The sequence below is a fragment of the Eptatretus burgeri genome, chromosome 13 (genome assembly GCF_056783735.1).
Source record: "Eptatretus burgeri isolate ZD-2024b chromosome 13, Ebu_testis_v1, whole genome shotgun sequence".
Taxonomy (NCBI): domain Eukaryota; kingdom Metazoa; phylum Chordata; class Myxini; order Myxiniformes; family Myxinidae; genus Eptatretus; species Eptatretus burgeri.
The window spans coordinates 23,559,635-23,582,134 of record NC_140973.1 but is presented as its reverse complement, the minus strand read 5'-3'; the positions used below and the strand labels follow the sequence as shown (position 1 = coordinate 23,582,134).

General features: G+C 43.0%; 2 protein-coding genes across 13 annotated transcripts in view; both read right to left on the bottom strand.

Moving 5' to 3' along the window:
* Positions 1–22,500, bottom strand: part of LOC147014067 (histone deacetylase 4-like) — a 234,200-nt gene that overhangs the window by 57,079 nt on the left and 154,621 nt on the right. The window lies entirely within an intron of this gene.
* The window catches only part of LOC147014068 (uncharacterized), a gene marked incomplete at its 3' end in the record, with an annotated part of 26,419 nt that overhangs the window by 3,471 nt on the left and 448 nt on the right, over positions 1–22,500 (bottom strand). The gene's annotated exons all lie outside the window — the stretch shown is intronic.

The window sequence follows — 22,500 nt, the reverse complement described above, 5'->3', positions numbered from 1 at the left end:
AAGTATGTCGATGATACGACAATAGTTGACAACACAACGGGCAGGCAACCAGTAACGGCTAAGCAAGATGTCCTCAATGACTTTCAAAATCGGTCGAACAATAACAACATGAAATTGAATGGAGAAGAATGTTCCCGCATGCAAGTCTGTTTTATGAAAAAGAAAAAAAAAAAAAATGCCCAGGCGGCCACAGTTGACTTTGCAAGCAAGCAATACAACTTGAGGAGGTTCAACGCCTTAAAATCTTTGGGGTTACCATTCCAAATCGATTTGAAGTGCAACTTACACATTCAGAATGTTCTGTCTGGAGCAAATGGTAAACTGTACATGTTGAAATTGCTTTCAAAGTTCAATCTGTGCTCGTGAAGATTTGATGATCACGTATAAAGGGCGTGCGAGATATCTCTTCTGGGGTTTGCCGTACCAATCTGGAATCCTCGCCTGACCGAATATCAGATAAACGAGTTGGAGAGACCTTCAGAAGAGATCCCCAACAATAATCTTGGGTCTGTTTAATGAGCATTATGATCAGGCTCAGAATGTCTGCGGGGTACAAGCTCTGATGCAACGTAGTATGGATATTTGCCAGAAAATTGCGAAACAAATGGTTTAAAAAAATGTCTTGAGTTCACACAGTGGTTGCCCAATTATAGGTTTGATGAGTGACATTATGCTCTTAGAAATAAATCCAAAATCTCCCAGATCTTCTGTAGAACAAGCAGGTATAAGAAAAGCACAATTCCTTATTTTGTTCGGTTTTCGAATGAAATCAGTTGAGCTCCGTCCAAATCTCTGTAAAATGTTTGCTTGTTTTTGTCTTGAGCCACTGCTTGTAAAAAAAAAAAATATATATATATATATATATATATATATATATATATATATATATATATATATATATATATATATATATATACATGCAATTTAGTTTTTAACAACTATGTACTTTATAGGCAGATGCATCTTGTTCTTATTCCTTTGTTAACTTGTTTCAAGTGTTGAACGTTTGAAAGAAGCCTTGAAATGAAAAATGTATTGTGTGAATTAGTCCTCGAGGTCTTTCTTCAACGGCACGATTCATCATCGATTTTGTTCGCTACTACGGCTCATCGAGCTTGCATTGACATCAAATGGATTGTGCGAATTGTGCAAGAATTATAGTGCAGGCCTCATGAATGTAATGATATAGAATACATCTTAGAACATGTGAAAAAAAATAAAGAAGGGAAAAATAACCTTCGCTAGCCCTTAAGTGATCAGCTCTTGTATTAAAAAAAAAAAAAAATAGGAGCATTGATCCCCTCCCCTCCTCTCAACAAAAAATATCCACAATACAATGGGCTGATATTAAAGAAAGGAAAGTTACCACATACAATCTATCTATAATTCCAGCAATCTCTGTGTCTGTCTGTTTGTTTGTCTGCGACCGCAGTTTCTCGACGACTGCCGGTCCGATCTGATTGAAACTTGCCAGGAATATTGCCGGGGGCCCCGCAGATGTGCCTTTTCGAGGTTTGATGTCAATCGGACGAGCGGTTCCCAAGTTACGGCCATTTTATTGCTTTTTTCAGTGTTGAAAAGGTGTATATATGGCAGCTGAAGTGTCGTTCCACCTTATCACGCCATTTTTTCTCAGAATAATGATAACAGATAATAATAATAATAATAATAATAATAGCACAATGATTGGCAGTACACAATAATAGCACAATAATTGAATAAAAAGAATAACGTGATACAATGACCAATGTCTGTCAACCAATAACGACCTGTATATTGTCTGTCAATCAGACAGGACACGGTGCCATGACCTCACGAATGACGTCACAATGCTTCCTCTACGGATTGAAACTTGCCAGGAATATTGCCTGGGCCCCGCGAATGTGCCTTTTCGAGGTTTGATATCAATCGGACGAGCGGTTCCCAGGTTACGGCCATTTATCTGTTGACCAATAACAAGACACGGTGCTATGACATCACGAATGACGTCACAATTAATGTTTATTTATTTGTTTTTTGGGGTTTTTTTTGCACGACTGACGGTCCGATCTGATTGAAACTTGCCAGGAATATTGCTGAGGACCCGCGGATGTGCCTTTTCAAGGTTTGATATTAATTGGACGAGGGTTCCGAAGTTACGGCCATTTATCTGTCGACCAATATCTGCGAGAGAGGGGAACGGGAGAGGGGGGATGAGAGTGGGGGCGAGAGAGAGGGGCGAGAGATGAGGGGGGAGAGAGGAAGGGCGAGACTAGGGGGGAGAGAGGGGTGGGAGTGGGGACGAGAGAGAGAGAGAGAGCGGAAGAGGGGGACGGGAGAGGGGGACAGGAGAGGAGGTGTGAGAGGGGTGGGAGTGGGGGCGAGAGAGAAGGGCGAGAGGGAGGGGCGAGAGAGGAGGGGGAGAGAGAAGGGGCGAGACTAGGGGTCAGACGGGGCTAGAGAGGGGGAATAGAGGAGGGGTGAGACTAGGGGTGAGAGAGGGGGGAGAGAGAGGGGGCAAGAGTGGGGGCAAGAGAGGGGAGGGAGGGGGAGTGAGGGGGGCGTCACAATTCAAGAAAGGGGGAGAGAGGAGCGGGCGAGAGAGGGGGATGAGAGTGGGGGCGAGAAAGAGGGGCGAGAGAGGAGGGGGGAGAGAGGAGGGGGGGAGAGAGGAGGGGCGAGACTAGGGGGGAGCGAGAGAGGGGGGCGTCACAATTCTTCTTCATTTGATATGACGTCACAATTGATGCTGGGGACCTGAGTATGTTTCCCAGGTGTTTCCCAAGTTATGGCCATTTATGATACGGTTGGTCCGATCTAATTGAAATAATGCCCCAATCCAGTCATCGTTTACGCACCTACGGGCCCGCCCCTACGGGCCCGTACTAGTAACAATAATATGGCTAATTTTCTAACTTCTCTAACCCTCCATTGGCTACTCCAAATCAACTTCTTCAGCTCCTGGCAAGTCATGGAAATACAATCCCTCCCTGTCTCCATCACAAGAGAGTGATCCGCCATTGGCGTTGATCGACTCAGCCGGCAACAAAACATTGTGAACGTTCACTCGTTCTTCAGCAAGTTGACCAGATATTTGTGCTATTTCATTCCTTGCTTGAAGTTTATTTGGAGCATGTTTAACTGACGGTGCTTTCATATTTACGACAGTCCAATCGTTCCATGGGAATAGTTCAAGATTTCGGTGCTTCCAAGATGCAGTTTCCTTCCCACTTACATCCATATCGAGCACAATTAAATGATGGGTGCACACCTTCGAGTTTTGGGGAGGCTGCCAGTCATCGGGCTGTCGTACTCTCCTCATCATCCACTGCAGCTGCTCGCTGATATTAACAGGAAATGGTAGGGACGCGACACAGCCGCCTCACATCTACGGATATTTCTCATATTTCTTTTATTTTTGCGAGTTCGATTTGCATCCAGGAACACAACAATTGTGCTTAACCACCTCGGAAACTCGGTTCACACTGAAATTGCACTCAGTTTGACTCTTTCGTTTGAATGGTGTAAGTTGTGTTCAAAAAGACGATTTGATTTTGTCCCAGCAATGGCAGGCTCAAAGTGCCCTGATCAGCGGAAGTGAGTCGATGAAAGTGCATGTGCAGCACTTGCGCGAAAGGTATCATTTGAGTTCGAGCCGTTTTGAAAAAGTCTCGTACACACCGAGGAAGGAAAAAAAAATTAAAAAGAAGAAGAGTGCAAATCTGGAGTGCAAAATGAAGAGTGCAAAAAAAAGGCAACAACGATTGGGAGCTTTATGTGCGACAAGAGACGGTCACAATACAGAAACAATTTTTGAACGTCACAGAGAATTTGAAGAGAAAGGAACAGTGCTCGATTGAAAGAATCTTCGGCAACCATTATTATGGATTAAAGAAAGGAACATAGCACAGATGGAATGAATCCTCAGCACAGCGATATCCATGTAAAGGTTTATCTTTGGTCAGCCCAACTTCACCTTGCAGGGGTCTTAGCAATCATTTTTGTTTCGGCCAACGAAAAACGCCTCAACTTGGAAACACGATAGACTCTCATGGACACGTGATTAAAGTACATAATAAAAGTATGATTTTGGATTTGAGGATCGGATCGGATCTGGTGAACTAAATAAGGTTCAAATTCTTGAGTGAAATTTGAAAATGTTAAGAAATTACTAATTTCTTATAACGAAGCATATAAACGTATTTATTGAAGGAAAGATATGCCTCCATCTTCTCCAGATTTACACAAGAACACATGAAATTGCCAAAACATTAAACTTAACTTTTCTTCTGTTCCAACAATTATATTGAGTGAATAAAAGATTAATGAATATGCCCGAAGTGTAATTTCATTGAGTGCAACAAAAATGATTTTAAAGCTGGCAAAAACTTCTGCTGCACAAGCAGTGAGCATGGCAACTGTGACTCGGTTCTCCTTTGGGAAATACCCAGAGTTTGGAAGGCAAAATAAATTAGAGGTTTAGAATGAGTAAAGCGAACTGTACGAGTTCAAGAGACAATTGAAAAACGTTTTCGGTGGCTACAAAGCAATGAATCCCCAACACCATGGCAGGATGGCCGAGAGGTATGCTGTCTAGCCTATGTTCGAATCTCAACCCAGCTAAAAACTGTTTGGTGTTTCACAGGCAGGGCGATTAATCAATGTGTGTGCCATCTCTCAGATGTACGTTCAAACTGGGTGTCGCATTTGCCGAAATTAGTTGGTGGAAATTAAAGCTCCGTTCGCGGTGTCCTTCGCGAAGAGTCGGGGAGCTATCTCAGGCATCCTGGCCAAATTCCTGCTCTAACTACAGGGGCACTGCAGCAGCAACACTGCCACACACTCAGTCAATGATGCTACTCACAGCCTTGTGTTGCACAGGAAAAAATAAAAAATAAAAAACCAATGTCACCCGCAGGGTGACCCTGCATCTTGCCAAAAGGTGACCACGTGTGACTTCTTTAAGGTCACACTGAGGTGAACAGAGCTGCTATCCACCAGGAGCGACTCCTTGAGGAATATCTGCCTACGAGAGATTCCGATGAGAATCATTCTACAGAGTAACCATGAAAAATATGCGTTTGCCTCATAAAGTCACGAAATGATGTCATAATGTCTCAAGCTTGACATATCAAGAAAGCACTCATCGAGGTGTTCAATTTGAGGTACTACACGATATGGTTTCTAAAACTTGAAAATTTGACCTTGGGGTCAAATATGTTTGACTTCAGGTGCTAACCATGAAGGTCAAGGCCAATCGCCACCAAAAATTAATCAGCTGAGCGCCAGACCATGAACTATATTCCCATGAAGTTTGAAGACGATCCGATCAAAATTACTCAAAAAAATAAGGGTTTCGTTGACTCCCCTGATTTGCGACAAAGTGACCTTGACCTTTGACCTTCAAAATTTTGTGCACTGAAAGGGACCTCTATAGGCCTCCGATATGCGAAGTTACAAAAATTTCCAATGATAACTGTGCTCTGCAGAATTTTTTATACGTGATTACAGACAAACAAAAAATAAAAAAATAAAAAAAAATACAAGCTGACTAACATATCTTGCAATAAATTTGTTTTGGCAAGATAAAAAAAACATACAAGCTGACTAACATATCTTGCAAAAACTTCGTTTTGGCAAGAAAATAAAAAAAATAAGACGACGAGCAGACCCTTATGTATATTTCATTGTAATAATATTTAAATTTATTTACTCTGAAAATTTTCCACTTTCCACAGACAAAATACGAGGAAAGACAACCAATAGTGCAGAGAAAAACGGCAGCAAAATCATTCCCAAATTTGAAAGAAATCAACTCAGTGAGCTTCGCAGTGGCACTGCTCATTCAAGAACCAGAGAGTTTGGTGTCAAAGCCACCCAATGCTCGCCTGTTTATACATTTATCTTTTTTAAAAGACTCGTCTAATAATTAATATTTTTTCTAAAGCATTGCAGTGAAGTCTGATCCAAATAATTTTAAAGCAATATATATTTGTATATTGTAATCAGTAACAAGAGAGCAAGTGAGTACAATATACGCCCGAACAAGAAGGTATATACAGAATTGTGCGACTACATGGAAAACAGCATCCTGGTTGCCATGGCAACCACTTTAGAAGACGAACGTATGTCGCGACACACCGTCTCCACAGTCTGTACCTATGTACCAAATATGAACCGTGAAAGTTGAAAACTTTGGGAGTTAGAGTGTGGACAGGAACGGACAGACAGACAGACAGACAGACGGATGGACGGACGACCGGTATCACATAATATTCCCCGATATATATATATATATATATATATATATATATATATATATATATATATATATATATATATATATATATATATATATATATATATATATATATATATCGGGCGTATAAAAAAAATAGTGTGGTAGATAAAAACATTAGAAAGGAAAAAATAACTTGCACCAAAAACTAACATTTTCACGCTGACGCTCACGCCAGGGGTATCGCTATTGCTCTCTGTTGTTCGAACAGGCGAGCTAAAAAGGAACAGGAAAAAAAATCGGCAAGAAGAACAAACCAGCCCCCGTGGACAGAGACCAAGCACCACCATGGAAACGGAGATGAGAGACACACACACAGACAGAGAGAGAGAGAGAGAGAGAGAGAGAGAGAGAGAGAGAGAGAGAGAGAGAGAGAGAGAGAGAGAGAGAGAGAGAGAGAGAGAGAGAGAGAGAGAGAGAGAGAGAGAGAGAGAGAGAGAGAGAGAGAGAGAGAGAGAGAGAGAGAGAGAGAGAGAGAGAGAGAGAGAGAGAGAGAGAGAAACTGAGAAAGGAAACAAGACAAACTAGAGGGGGAGCACTCGGTAGAGTGCAAAACCTCGGCCGCCAATACTGCTGGGTCATTTAAGTGAACCTGATATCCTATTCATTGTAGGTCAAAACGGATCAGACTCTACTGAACCACGATTGAATAAACTAAACTAGATCGACGCGCATGTAGAAATGCCAAAAATAAAAAATAAAAATAAAATCGGAATTTTTTGGAAAAAAAAAAAGGTGCAAAATTTGTTTTTTTTTTTCTCCAACAAATTTTTTTTGGGGGGGGAGGGGGGGTTGGAAATCACTTAAAACATGGAGAAATGCAAAAAAAAAATTCAACTATTTTTCAAGTAAGATCCAATTTTTTTTGAAAAAAAGGTGCAAAATTGTTTCTTTTTTCTCTAACAATTTATTTGGGGGTTGGAAATCACTTAAAACATGTAGAAATGCAAAAACAAAAATTCAAATATTTTTTCAAAATGGCAGCCATAGCGGCCATATTGGACTTTGGACCAAGTCAAAATCTAATGGCATGATCCTTGGACCATACCTAATCCCCGCACCAAGTTTCGTCGAAATCCGTCCAGGAGTTTTTCTGTAATACTGTTCACAAACAAACAAACAAACAAACAAACAAACAAACAAACAAGCAGTCATAGACTGGTACTTACGAAATCGTCAACTTGACCTCTGACCTTGTCTAATAAAAGCTGTCTCGAGAGAAGGTAGCGACGCAAACCAGAAGTTTCTACAATAATTCTGTACCAAACCATCAAAAATCGTAACGTTGACCGAAGCAAAAATCTCCATTTCTCCACGCAATTATTTTATATTATTTTATCAAAGTCACAAAACCGTAATATTCGGCCATCCACCAACAATCTTTACATAATCCGACGGCTTAGCGAGTCAGGCATGCGACGATAACCTTTATTGGGATAAAAAAAATGACTTTTAAACACCATCTTTATCGAAAACACCGTCAGTGCGCACACGGAAAACTTTTACGTGACTCGATGCGTCTGCTCGAGCGCACTGCATCACATGACGACCCATGACACGTCGAGTGAAATATTTTATATACAATCTTAAAACGTCTCCAAAACATCCGATTTTTACCAGAATTTCGACAACCGAGTTTTAAGCGTCCTAAGCGATCGCAAAAACCGAAGACAAAATTAAAATCGAAGTTAAAACGAACTCGTAACGTCGAGCGAAACAAAAATACTCCATTTCTCCACGTGAATTTACGGAATTATGTTTGACCTCACTGTGACCTTGACCTTTGACCGATTTTGACCAAAATCTAATCAGCGCTAGCCATCACCCTCCTGAATCACGTGGTGCAATTTGACATTGGTAGCTTCTTCCGTTCTCGAGTTATCGTGCCTACAAACAAACAAACACACAAACAAACAAACAAACAAACAGAAACGGAAGTGATCAATATACTTACGAAATCTTTAGATTTCGTTATATAAGTAACAAACAGACAGGGGTGAAAACAGTAACCTCCGACCATCTTCGATGGCGGAGGTTAAAAATAGAATAATTCAGAGGAAACCGAAGCCCGAAGCTTATGAAGAGAAACCAAAAAATTGAAAACAAATATTGAATTGAAGACAAAGTGGTAATGATTGCTTATGTTTAAAAATAACCCAAAAGGATTCTTCTGTGAACAACTGAAACAAAGGCAAAATGTATCAAATCCCCCTGAGAAAGTCAAACTGGAATATTTCTGGAAAGGAATTTATGAAGACCGAAAAAAAACACAAAAACAAGGAGGTGGATTGTATCCGAAACTTGGAAGAGAAGAAGCAAACCTTAAAGGAAATGCCTCCAGTAATAACAATTGATGCAGAAAAGATAAGAGAACAACTCGCAAAATGACAAACTTCAAAAGCTGGCAAACTGGCCCAGATAGAATTCCAAACTTCTGACTAAAGCAATTTGAGGTTCTCCACATTCACTACCCTCGAGCATTCAATGATCTTATCAAAGGGGATCAAGAAATGGATGAATGGCTCAAAGAAGGTAACACCTTCTCCATCCCAAAATCAGAGGAAACCCAACGACCTCACAAATACTGGCCAATAACCTATTTACCAACAACATACAAACTTTGAACAGGAATCATTATAGAAACGATGTACCACCACCAAACACAACAAGGTGGCCAAGAGGCAGAACAGAATGGTTGTAAATGAGGATGGTACAGAACAATAGACCGCTTACTACGACCCAAGGTCATACTCGAAAACTGCAAAACGAGAAGAACCAAATTGTCCACAGCCTGGATAGACTAGAAAAAAAAAACTTTTGGAAGCATCCCATATTCATAGATGATAAAGTGCATGCAAATGTACAAGATAAATCCCCAAATAACAAACTGATTAAGAAAGCCATGGATCTATGGAATACTTCACGAATCATGCAGCATTCAGAAGGAAAGATCAAAATAGCAGGAGTGAACATACAACGCAGGATCTTGCAAGGAGACAACCTCCCTCCCCACCCCCCCTTTCCTGGTTTGCCTGGTTCTGGGTCCACTAATTAACCTCATTAATGAGCAAGGACATGGATACACCCGAACATCCAATAAAAGAACATTCAAAGAAACAAGAAAGGTGACACTGGTGAACATGGAGGATTTAAGACTCTGTACAGCATGATAAAAATTGGAAGAACAACTGAAATTAATGAAACGGTACTCCAACGACATCAAAATGGAATTTGGCCGAGATAAGTGTGCCAAATGCACATTTGTGCAAGGAAGACCAACAAAAACAGACAATGTAAAAATCGACCTTAGATACCACACAGGAGCTCGATAATGAAGCATCCTACAAATACCTTGGAGTAAAAGAGGGCCACAAAATATGTCATAAAAACTGCACAAAACAATTAACAAATAATACCTGCGTAGAATGGGGATGATCCTGAAAACATACCTCTTCCCAAGGAACAAAAAAAACAAACAAAAACCAACTAGCAGTACCAGTGTTCCAATACAGTTGTGGGATAGTAAACTGGCCACAATCGAAAACCAACAAACTAGATATCAAAACAAGGAAAATCCTCACTATCCACAAAATGTTATACAAAAATCAGTGCATCCCAATAATGTACCTGCTGAGGAAAGGAGGAGAGGTGGTGACCGAATGGACCTCAATCAAGTAAAGAGAGTGATGACTGTAGGATTAGCAAAGTACATGAAAAGTTCAACAGACTACCGAAAACAATTTGGTGCGAATGAAGGATGCCTTGCACCAAACCGAAACAGCAACAAATACAGCCCCAACTTGAATGACACTCGGTAGAGTGCACATCTCCGCCAGTCTGGTTAGTTTACGTATTGTATCTCAATGATAGGCCGGATCTGGATTCAGACCGGAAATAAAATTTCATCAGCTTGTTCTTGTCACCTAAACCAACTCATTCACCAAGTTTCGGCCGAATCCGTCCATAACTTTTTCAGGTGTCGTACTTTATATCGTTTTCGCACAATCACTCAACGGTGAAGAATCACTTAAAAATTGTCAAATCCAGATCCAGATTTTCACCAAAATCTAATTGCGTCCGTGTCACATACCCAAACTCTCCACCAAATTTCGGCTGAATCGGTCTAAAGCTTTTTGAGATATCCTGTTCACAAAGACAAACAAACAGACAGATAGGGGTGAAAACGTCCATCCACATTCGGTGGTGGAGGTAACAATTGCAAAAAAGAGAAAAGAAAAATAAGGCGAAATATCAACAGGTATCTTGTTCTTATTGACTGATACTATAGTCATATAGTGAACTGACAACTGATACTATAGTGACAACTGGGAGAGGACAAAAGAGCAGCAAAGTATTATAAAAAGAATATATATATATATATATATATATATATATATATGTGTATATATATATATATATATATATATATATATATATATATATATATATATATATATAAATATATATATATACACATATACACACACACACATATATATATTGTTACGACTGTGGAAATTCGCAGAGCACCATATAGGTCCTCAGATCAGTCATGTCGATAAGTCAGTGTTCAGATAGATTTCCCCACCGATGTTTAACGGGAAATTATTCATGTAACCGGGCTGTGATCTTTGAGTTTGCCGTTTTTCTTTTGCTATTGTTATTTTGGACCAACCGCTTCACAACAACCACCTCCACCACCAACATCGCTCGGACCAACCGCTTCACAACAACCACCTCCACCACCAACATCGCTCTGACCAACCGCTTCACAACAACCACCTTCTCCACGACGCCAACCCCGACCACCTTCTCCACAACGCCAAACCACCATCTCCTAAACCGCATCTCCCCCAATAACCAACAACGAACAACATCGCTTCACCTTCGGCTCCGCAGGCGCCGCCATCTTTGTGCCGGCCACGACAAGATCGCTGCAAACAAACGCAGGGGTTTCCTCGTTGCCAGCGACGGTGATTTCTACCACGTCCGCTCTCCCTTCAGCGTCGATGATCTCTACCACGTCCGCTCGCTCCGAGCTTCGCCTCGGAATTCGGATCAGGGGATCGAGAGGGGCGGAGCCAGTGGGGGTCAGAGGGGAAAGAGCGGAGATCAAACCTCGCCTCACGAACCCTATAAAAAGGCGCACAGAGCACCAGTTCAGGGCAATCGGTCGGGGTTTGGAGTGGTTGGAAGAGCAAGGTTCGAGTCCAGTGGAGGGCAGTGGAGGTTTGGGTTCGCCGAGGAGACGGGAGCTGAGAGCGCGGCCAAGCCTGCCGTGCCGCGCAGAACTGCGCGTTTGTGTGCGGGAAGTGGGGAGAGCCGGAGAGAGGTCGCCAGCCAGCACCGAACGGTCCGAGGTGATCGGGCTTCGGGACAGTCCTAGCAGCACTGAGGGACGGACGGGCTCTTAGAGAGAGCATCAACTCTGAAAGAGCAAAAGACCCGTTCGTTCCTCTGAGGCGTTGCCGGCTGGGCCCGAATCGCCGGGCCGTCAGACGGGGCCTGGGCCGGACCGCGGTCACGGCAGCTGCCGTGAGGACGGGACGTCGCGGGTCGCCCCAGCGAGGAACCTCGAAGGTGAAGGTAACCAGCCCGGCCTCGCGGAGCTTCTGCGGTCATCACAGCTCCGTGAAATAAAGACCCAAGAGGTCCAGTCTACCCCTCGTCTTTCCTGGGGTTTTTCTTTGTTTCTTTTGAATGAATGTTGTGGTGCGATGTCCGTAAGTAGAACTGGAAAGTGTACGTAATTAATAGAACAGTAGTAGTTCTGTTTCTTGCTCGCATCTTGTCCCTACCCCCATTCATTACGTGCTTGTACATTGCATTGCTTTTGTTTGCCTCACCTGATTGCATACATGACTGCATATGTGTTGTGTGTGCAAATAAATGTGCTTGTGTGAATGTTAACCCGTTCGTCGCGTCCTTTTCCTGCATTGAACTGCCGTATTGAGTTTGGAATATAGTTGGTTTTTAAATAGCCGATAAAGTGATTAGGTCCAACGGGACTGCAAGATAATACCCCGCTCGGTTATCCAAAAACGAAGCGAGCTGTTTAAGCGGCTCGTTTACAAGTGGCCCCGTTGAGGTACAGTCTCTCGGTAGTCTGCCCGCGCGATTAATTAGGTATATCGACAATTTGGCGATTGACCCTGTAGCGCGGGTAGAGTGTTGACTAGGCTGTGGTGTGCACTTAAAACACACCCGTAGCGGGATTTCGGCATTTGATCCGGAAGGCTGCGACTGGATTGTCCATTCGGTGGGTGAGAACAGCCGCCATTGGCTAGAAGCGGTCGGCCGCATGCCGGCGGGCAGAAATCTACAACAATATATATATATATATATATATATATATATATATATATATATATATATATATATATATATATATATATATATAGTGGTGCACCCAGAATCCGAATTGAATTCGTTCCAGGAGGCTGTTCAGATTTCAAAAAGTTCGGATTCCAAAACGATTTTCCCAATAAGAAATAATGGAAAGTGAATTAATCCGTTCCTGGACGCCAAGAAAACCCACTTTCAAGACACTTTTAAGTGAAATTACCCATGTTTCAGGTAAAATAAGATGAGTAAATGACCTTTTCTGGGTCATGAATCTTCTTCCAAGCCTGGGGGATGAGCAGGAGCGTTGTCGCTTCTTCCATCAGGTCTGGATGCAGCTCCGGCCTATCAGTGGCCATTGGGATCCAAAACGTAAACTGTTCAGCCTGGTGGAGGTATGTAATTAACCATGAAGCAACAAATGATGTTTTATATCCCAGTACACTCTGTGGAGACACAATGGTGCCGTTTTCACCGCACGGTTCCACGGGAGAGAATCAAGAGGTGAAGCGATTGGGTGACGCAGCATGACGTCACTACCATGCTCGCAAAAAAACAAAAACGTTGAGTTCGTTAAAGCCGATTCGTCAGAGGGTTCATTGAATGAGTTCGCTTCACGACCGGTTTTCGTGCTTTTATCGCTTCTTTATTTTTCAGAATCGTACACACGGTCGATTTCAGCAGCTCGAACATGGCAGCGAGATCAGACACACGCGTACTGCTCTCATTCTTAGCGATAAGTTCTTTCTTCAATCAATTGGCGTTCTCACGGACTTCCTCTTACTCCCATTTGCTTCACTGCTCTTCTTGGGTGTCGTGGTGAATGCACAAGGGTGATAATAAAAATAAAAAAACAGCACAAATCAAGGTGAAAACACGAGGTGAAGTAGCGATCGACACACGAGAGATGCTTTCACAAGTACTTCCAACGACGAACTGAATGAACAAAGCGCGAATATGCGGGTCGAACAGGCGGGGCAGACGCACATAAACAAACATGAACGCTACATTGTGTTCGGTTTTTAGGGCAAAATTTTCTCGAAAAAATTTTTCGGATTCCAATTTGTTCAAACAATGGGGCGTTCGGATTCTGGGGCACCACGGTATATACATATATAAATAAATATATATAAATATATATATATATATATAAATATATATATATATATATATATAAATATATATATATATATATACACATAAAGAGTTGGACAGATTGGGGATAGACATAGAAGCATAATTGGAATGGCTAAGAAGAGATCAGCTCAATTGGGACCGAGAACAAATCATAATAAATGCCCAAGAACAAGGCTACTGCACCATTGGCTTTAAAAAGATGGCGGGATCGAGTCAATCAGACAGATATAGGTTCTGCAAAGTAGAAACAGAAAGCACGAGTAATCTCTTGGCGGGATGTAAAAGAAACTCATGTCAGAATAGCTGTTCACCCAAAGGCACAACAAGGTATGTAGAGTAATCCCCTGGCACATCTACAGAAATTACAATATCCCAGTTCCAGAAAAACTGATGCAAACATGCACCAAAAGCATTCATCGAAAACAAGGAAATGTTGCTCACGCATGACCTGATGATCCCATCGAGCGTGAACAGAGAACAAAGTACTGCGACCGGACAAAGTACCAAGATACAAAAAGGAAAAGAAGGCATTGTTAATTGAGTTCTCAGTAGTCAGTGATTTTGGTCTTAATAATGTGGAAATCAAAAAAATATATAAAGTTCTCAAGAATGAAATGAAAATATCCTGGAAGCTGAAGAGCACCAAAATTGTGCCAGTGATAATTGGCGCAACGGGAACGACAAAGAAAAACCTCATAAAGATCGTAAAAACCATCCCTGGGAATATTCCTACCAACAAACGACAGTGGGAAGCTGTTTGGGGCTCAGTGAGGATTCTGAAGAGAACCCTCAGAGCAAAACATTGAGAACAAGAAAATTTCACAGCTTGGTCCATGAATCGTGATGCCTCACTGAAACGGAGTTGGATACTTCGAGATCGAGGACGACTCTGTTCCATCTCCTGAAACCTGCATATGGACTACGGAGATAACCAACGACACACCCCAAGCAAAAATGGCATTCCTTTCCTGTATTAATTCTCTGCAGAGTACTGTAGTAGGACCTGTTGCCAACTAAAGTATATGAGAGTACTACTCTCATACTATAGTTCTAACTGTAGCATTTTTGCCTGGGACACCACACCTACACTGAGCTCGAGATTGTAAGTAAATTACCCGCACCAAGCCATATGGTGGGAATGTGTTTTATGGGATTGAGGGCTTGTGTTAATGGATACACGTCCAAATATGCTTCTTCATGGGACCAATGGCACGTTTTCACTTACACGTCCAAAAAATGTTTTTCAAACGGATTAGGTCATGTTTTCATGCATATACATCCAAACATGCTTTGTAAAGCAATTGATGGCATGTTTTCATACGTGCACATCCAAATGCCATTTTGATGGGATCGAAGGCATGTTCTCATGCATGCACATCCAAATTTGTTTGCTGCAATAAGGTAGGTACTCAACATAACAGTCCATTTAGGAACCACATTTTCTCCCCCCCCCAACCCTCCTCACGTGATTTTTTTTTTTTAATCTTTGGTTTGTGATAATTTTCATTGACAACTTGGTGGTTCCACAGCAGTTTATAACCACCTTTGAAAATAAATATCTGCAGCGGTAACTGCACTACCACCACCTATTAGTAAAGGCAGTTTGGTGCACACAGAGCTACCTGTGGCATCAAAACTGACCTGAGAGATGGGTGATATTTCATGCACTCTCCTTTCATAATCATACAGGTGAGACAGACGATCGGTAAAATGCCTTGACGTGAGCGTTTTTCCAGGCTTTTCCAATATACAGACAACAAATGATTAGACAAGAGCTGAAAGACAGGGCATAACGGTGCTGGGAGCCACACGTAGTGACAGATAACTGTGGATGAGCTGGAAATCCATATGTACAAGATTCTCAGCTCCCATGGACGGACCACGAAGAAGCGACAAGTCTCGATGGTTATGCTAGACCAGACCCATACATGGTTTTCCACAGTGTGCACCAGGAAGTTTAGCCTACACATTCCTCATTTTATACTTACCTTTTACCTATACCTCTTTCACACAGTACATTCTTGTTTATCGAATTTGAAAAAAATAAAAATAATAAAAAAAATTTAAAATCAGTTTTTCCACGTATCAAGCTCAGCTTTTCTATCTTTTGGCGCAAGTCTAACAGTTCGCAAAACATGAAGGACGTACACACACCATACCCCAAGCATTGAGTGTCTCATCCTCCAGGAATCTTTTCCAGGAATGACTTGCACTTATCTAGAGATCTTTAACTGCCCACCTGGCTCTATTGTTTCAACAAGAAGCATGAGGAAGGGGGTTTTTAAACTGTTGCCTCCTGACAATGAGGAGAAATGTGGGATGCAGAGTCCTTTTCTTTTTAAACCTCCAGCAAGGTTTCTGAATGCCTGGTGTTGACTTAACGGTTAGAGTGGTGGGCTTGGTATCCGAGGGTCCGCGAGTTCAAATCCTGCTCGGCTGTTGAATTAATACCAGGTGGGGTTGACTCAGCCTGTCATTCTACCGAGGTCGGCAAAATGAGTACCAGCTTACTGGGATGATTGAGCCATTCAAGTATCCTGTGTCGGAGTGACGACCCGTCCAGGATTGTGTTCAACAGCCCAAGAGACTGCTGAGGCAGCACCAATGCTCTGTATAGAGTATGGTCCCAATGGATTTGGATTTTTAAAAAAAAATTTGGAAGGTTTCTGAAGATATTCAAAATAACCATCATAAAGGGGAAAATCAAAATCCCAACTAATCAGATATATTTTACATTTTTACAATACACCAAGTCTTACACCAACTCACAATTGTACACTTTCTCCCACTCCCAGCTAATTCTCAACCCAAGAGTTTCGCTTCGCGACACGCGACACGACACACCACACACACACACACCACACACCACACACACACACACTTCCTCGCTGAAATTTTGCATGCTGATGTAACTCGAAGCCAATATTCAAGGAAAAAAAAATCACAAACTCTCAACAAATGTCCATAAACTAAGGTATCTGGAAACAAAAATCAGCTGTTGCTTCTTCGCTCCCCCTCGCAGAGGGTGATGTGACCGAAGACAATGGCACATCATACGATCTTGCATGGGCACCATCACCCCCCAACGGAGCAGGTCATTATCGGTTTTATGGCGGTAAAGTGTCCGTGGGTTTTTATTGTTTACAGACGATATACAGCGAGTGGTAGGAAGTCGTAAATACTTATAGTACCAAAGTCAGTGTACAATAGTCAGTGTTACAATGGATATTTTAAGTATTGCATGCTTACCTATCCAGTCAGACCTCTGTATCAGGAACCCTGGTTATAACAAACATTCAGAACACGTTTTAATCAATGCATATTCTCCATGTACTCACGATCCAGATTGCTGGAAATTAACCCCGATAAAAAAAGATCACTTTGTCCCAGAAAGTTGAAAGTAGACACAATTCCCTACGTTCGAAAATCCTCGCTATAACAGATGAAATTGCCAAAAATAAGTTGTCCAAAACTTAAAAAGAAAATTATTTTATTATTCCTTGCATTTTTTCGCATCACCACGTTGGTGAAAGAAATCGCTGAGGGATGCCAGGGAGAAAAGGGAGCAGAGACATTCAATGGGGCGAGGCTTACTTGGACCCGCCCCCTTGGAAGAGTCCAGGGAAGAATCACGGACAGACGGAATTTAGGTTTTCTGGAAATGGAATTTAGGCTTCGCAGTAGTGGTTTGTCACAGTAAAAAGGCTCTTCTGGCTAAACATTTGCATCGGTTTCACCAACTAGGCATGAGCTAAGCAGATAATTATAGGCATCACTGGATAATGGGGTGGGGTGCTGCTGGTACGTGTGCAGGTGGTGAAAGTCTGAGTCTTCAGGTCCTTGGTGCTTCCAGTGTTGCTCGATGGATGTGAGTCTTGGACTTCGACCAGGGATCTGAGACGGAGACTTAATTCCTTTGATACCAGGTCTCTCCGGAGAATCCTTGGCTGTTGCTGGTTGGACTTTGTATCCAACGAGCGGTTGCTGAGAGAGACTGAAATGAGATTTGCTATCTGCATTGTCTGAGCGTCAGCTGCGGCTGGATGCACATGTGGCTCATTTTCCTGACGCTGATCCTGCTCACGAGATTCTCTCAGCGAGGGAGGCTCGTGAGTGGAGGAGGCCAATGGGCCGACCATGTGCCTCATCGTTGCAGCAGATTGATCAACATCTCAAGGAGATGGGGATAGGCCAGGCATCTGCCTGGGGGTTGGCCAGACAGAGGCCCTTGGAGTGCTGGTGGAAAGTGGACGCAGCGATGCGCTGCTGCGGCGCATGCTACCATACCTGACCTGACTTCCCAGTGGTGTCGTACTGCAGCCAATACTGGGAATATAATTTAATTCTCAATTTTATACTTCCCAGTACTGATCTTCATGAAGGCACACAATATCCACCTGACTAGTTGAGTGCAAAATATCTTCTGGTGAGCATGCAGGTAGGATTGTTCTCATCCTCCATATAACCCTCTAACCTCATGATTTACAAGGAATTAAGGCGCATGAGGAGGCCATTCGGCCCATCATGCCTGCGCTACACCAATACCATATTTAATCAATCCGTCGATACCCCTTCCCTTCGTGTGCAGCCTTTTGGCTGCTACACTGGTACTCATTTTGCCGACCTCAGAAGGATGACAGGCTGAGTCAACCCCCTGGTGTTAATCCAGCGGCCAACAGGGCTTGAACTCAGGACCCCAGGATCCCAAGCCACCACCCTAACCGCTAAGCCAACACCAGGTTACTCTGGACTCACCCTTTGAGTTGCAGACGTCCGTTGCCTGTCCGGCTCGTTTTTGCAATAACTATAAATAAGAGTCAGCGCCACACCTTTAAACGTGTGTTGGTGTGTGCTTGAAGAACACGTCTTTGCACACAGGTAGGGTTTACATTGCTACTTCAAAACATTTGCTTCGCCATTAAGCCAGGACAGGGAATGCCACCCAATGCAACACGTAATGTTGTGTGTTGTGAAGTTTGGACATTATACAATCAGCTGCCACTAGAGGTACAGTACTCTTACTATCTATATAATAATACACTTATCCGTCCATCTGTCGATAACATTCTAAATAGCCATGCCCTCCCTACAAGTTTCCCCTTCATTGTAAAACAACAAAAGCGACAGTTAAAAGGATTTTGAGCCGAGAGGCGTCACGGGTCTTGTGAAGATCGGCCTCAGTAATCGAGGCAGCAGTCTGTTGTCTATACACTGGCCAAATAACTATGTGGCATTCCCTCAAGCAGGGCTTTGACCGTGGAGGTTACGCAGGTCCTTGCTATGATTTCCGACTATTTTCTCTTTCTGCATAATTTATGGAGTTGTGAGTTGGACAAGCGACCGTGGTGGGTTTCTGTAAAGTCGGTAAGAGCATGATAGGGGAGGGAAAAGTATCAAATATTCTGCTGTTTAGATATGGGAATGGCCAATTGCTTTTATGGGCAGGAGGAGGGTGAGGACAGATTTTGGGTTGGGGAGGAAAGCAAAGATGGGACAGAGTTGAGAGGGGGGAGGTTGAGGAATGGGGGTGAGGACTTGAGGAGTTGCCATATGGGTGGGGAGAGGGGGTTTTGAAGACTTGGAGTGGGGAATGGATTGACACGTTAGGGTTGGGAGGAGGTGTTGATGATTTTGGGGTTCGTGAGAGGGGTGTAAAAGTTAAGGACGTGAAGTCACATTTCATGTTCCACGGGTCCTTGCTGGTATTTCTCTATTGTGCTATGTTGTGTTTTGTTTTTTATTGCCTTTTCTTAACTATGTTAATTTTATGACCACCAGCAACCACCCAGCCTGAGGCTTGATGAAAATACATGGCACCACAAAGTAACTGAAATTTCTCAATTTGAAGTAGACTCAGGGATCACCGAAAAATTTGGCAGACTGGGTGAATAGGTAGATGGAGGAATGGACAAAGATAGGGGAAAGAGGGTAAAAGAGGAAGTGAGTGAAAAGGTATGGAGAGTATATGAATGGGTAAAGGGGAAAGTGTAGTGGGGGAAGTCAGGAAAGCGATAGAAGGATAGGTTTTGCAGGCATTAGCTGCAATGGGCCATCAAACACACACACACACACACACACACACACACACACACACACACACACACACACACACACACACACACACACACACACACACACACACACTTCATTCTCTCAGGACAGATGTTATCTGCTTATAACAGCTTCCTTTATCCAGCATCAATGGCACGAGAGTCAATTACCACCAACCCCATCCCACACCACCCCCAGTCCACCAATCCCAGCCCCAAATCCCCAATCCACCAACCCCAGCTCACATCTCCAGTCCACCAACCCTATCACACACTACCCCCAGTCCACCAACCCAATCCCACACTACTCTCAGTCCACCAATCCTCACACACACCACCCCCAGTCCACCAATCCCAGCTCCAAATCCCCAATCCACCAACCCCAGCTCATATCTCCAGTCCACCAACCCTATCACACACTACCCCCAGTCCACCAACCCAATCCCACACTACTCTCAGTCCACCAACCCTATCCCACACTATTCTCAGTCCACCAATCCTCACACACACCACCCCCAGTCCACCAACCCTATCCCACACTACTCTCAGTCCACCAACCCCTAAACTCTCCAACATGCATTGATGTATCCACCTTGAGTAATCAATCTGGCAGTGCATTTGTACAGAGAATATTGGATGAGTAACAACAGAATAACATTGTTTTACAGTGCAAATAATGTTAAATCGCATGTACATAAAGTAAGTTACCCAAACATTCTCAATGCGAAGGTAAAGATAAAAATGCAAGTACATAAAGTACATAAAGTACAAGACTCAATCCGAGATGCCTCAAAGTGCACAAATGCATCTCGATTTGACAAAAACAAAAAAAAACAAGAACAAAGAGAAAAGAATCCTTCTGTTGGTGGATGCTTTGGAATCACACAAAGGATAAACATGCCGTACAGGTAACACTGCAACACGACCATTTTACACTAACTCAAAGTGTACTCGTTTTGCCTGCCAAACCTCCCACAGGTGACGAGAGGAGTACGTGCATTACAAATTTGACACGTTGGAAGACAGCAGGACATCATTGGAGGAAATATACGTGTGATGTTTGCTCAAACTTGGGTGGACTAATCCAACATTTGGCAAGATTACCATTACTCAACAATAAATTACCTATCGATTACTTCTTATACAGCCCCAATTAACCGAAACTTGGCCTGCTGGTTGAATCATTCACGAGGTGTGTGCGTGCAGCTGGTGTCAGGCCCAACCATCTGAGACAGGACACCTTGCTTAACGGTCGCACGAGGGATGGAACACCCCACCTGTGAAACACCGGTCCGACAGTTTATAGTCTGGACGGGAATCGAACCCAGGCTAGACAGATCAAAAGTAAGTACACGCCACTTCTGGACCATCCTTCTGCACAAAAAGACAACCAACAAGCATGTACATGCAACCAAGGTGATGCATGTAATGTTGAAAATTTCAACCGTATTTAATGACATTACACCGGTGATCAAGTCCGATACGATGGCGACCTAATGTGTAGGAGCCTACCATCAACAGCACAACCTCACCTCAATAATGATGCAACCAGCAGACCGAATTAGTAATCGAATCCCAGTTCAACCTATATGCATTCACCAACGGTCACCGGTGATGAACACATTTTGAATCGAAGGTACACGGAACCAACACCACACACCGTCAGAATCGCAGAGGAAATCGAGAACACGAGTGATCCTGGTATGTGGATGGTGACTCCTGCCCGCACTCCATCTGAACAGAGAATCCACGAGAAGGAAACCCATAAAGGACCTCGAGGTGCAGCGATGCAAGCTCAAGTTTGCCGCAGCACTTTCAGCAGGTGACAAATAAGCGAGAGTAAGACGGTCCAATTTTTCTTGACTTTATTAAGGATAATGAGCAATTTGCAGGCCAGCTCTTAATGGGAAATGAGGGAAGCTTTGCACTGAGCGGGAGGAATACGAGTCTTTGTCAAGGTTAGTGTCAGTCTGCGTCAGCAGCCAACTCAAATGATACGTCTTATCAACTGAAGGTCGTCAAAAGGTATGGTAACCGGCGTGGGAATAAAAGTAAATCCGACGTCTGGATCTTCCCTTCATTTTCAAAAACAAAGACCATTTTGAGGAACAGTCTTCAAAACCTAACGCTCAAAACCAACGACGTGAGACAACAGGTTCCGCAGTTTGAATTGAAATCACTCGAAGTGTATTTGTGCCAACAATGTATATCTTTCGGAGAAAAAATTAATACAAAATGAAAAACCATTTACAACACTCTGATGTGTGGTGTGGTATCCCGTACAAGCTCTTCCACGAGCCTTACATTACTGTGTTACGTCTACACTGTAAGCCAATCTTGTTTGCCGGACTGCTCACACCGGAAGGAAGTTTGACCTTCAAAGCAATGGCAACTTGAACGGCCAAGTTCAAAAACATGTCCATTGCTGCGCATTTTTATCATCTCCTCCAGCACGCACGAATAAACTTTGTGAAATGGCAACTGACGATTCACCAACACACATCTCTTGTGCAAGATGACCTTCAAGAAAGGACCCTACAATGTCCCCCTTCCTCCACCACAATAAAATGCTTGCCCCATGGCCATGAATTCGGTGACAGCTTAAGGAAACAAAAGCAAGACACAAAGGTGCTCAGAACGTTAGTTGTTAAGCGTGGAAATGGCCAATCCTCGCCGCGATGGGACACTGGTGCT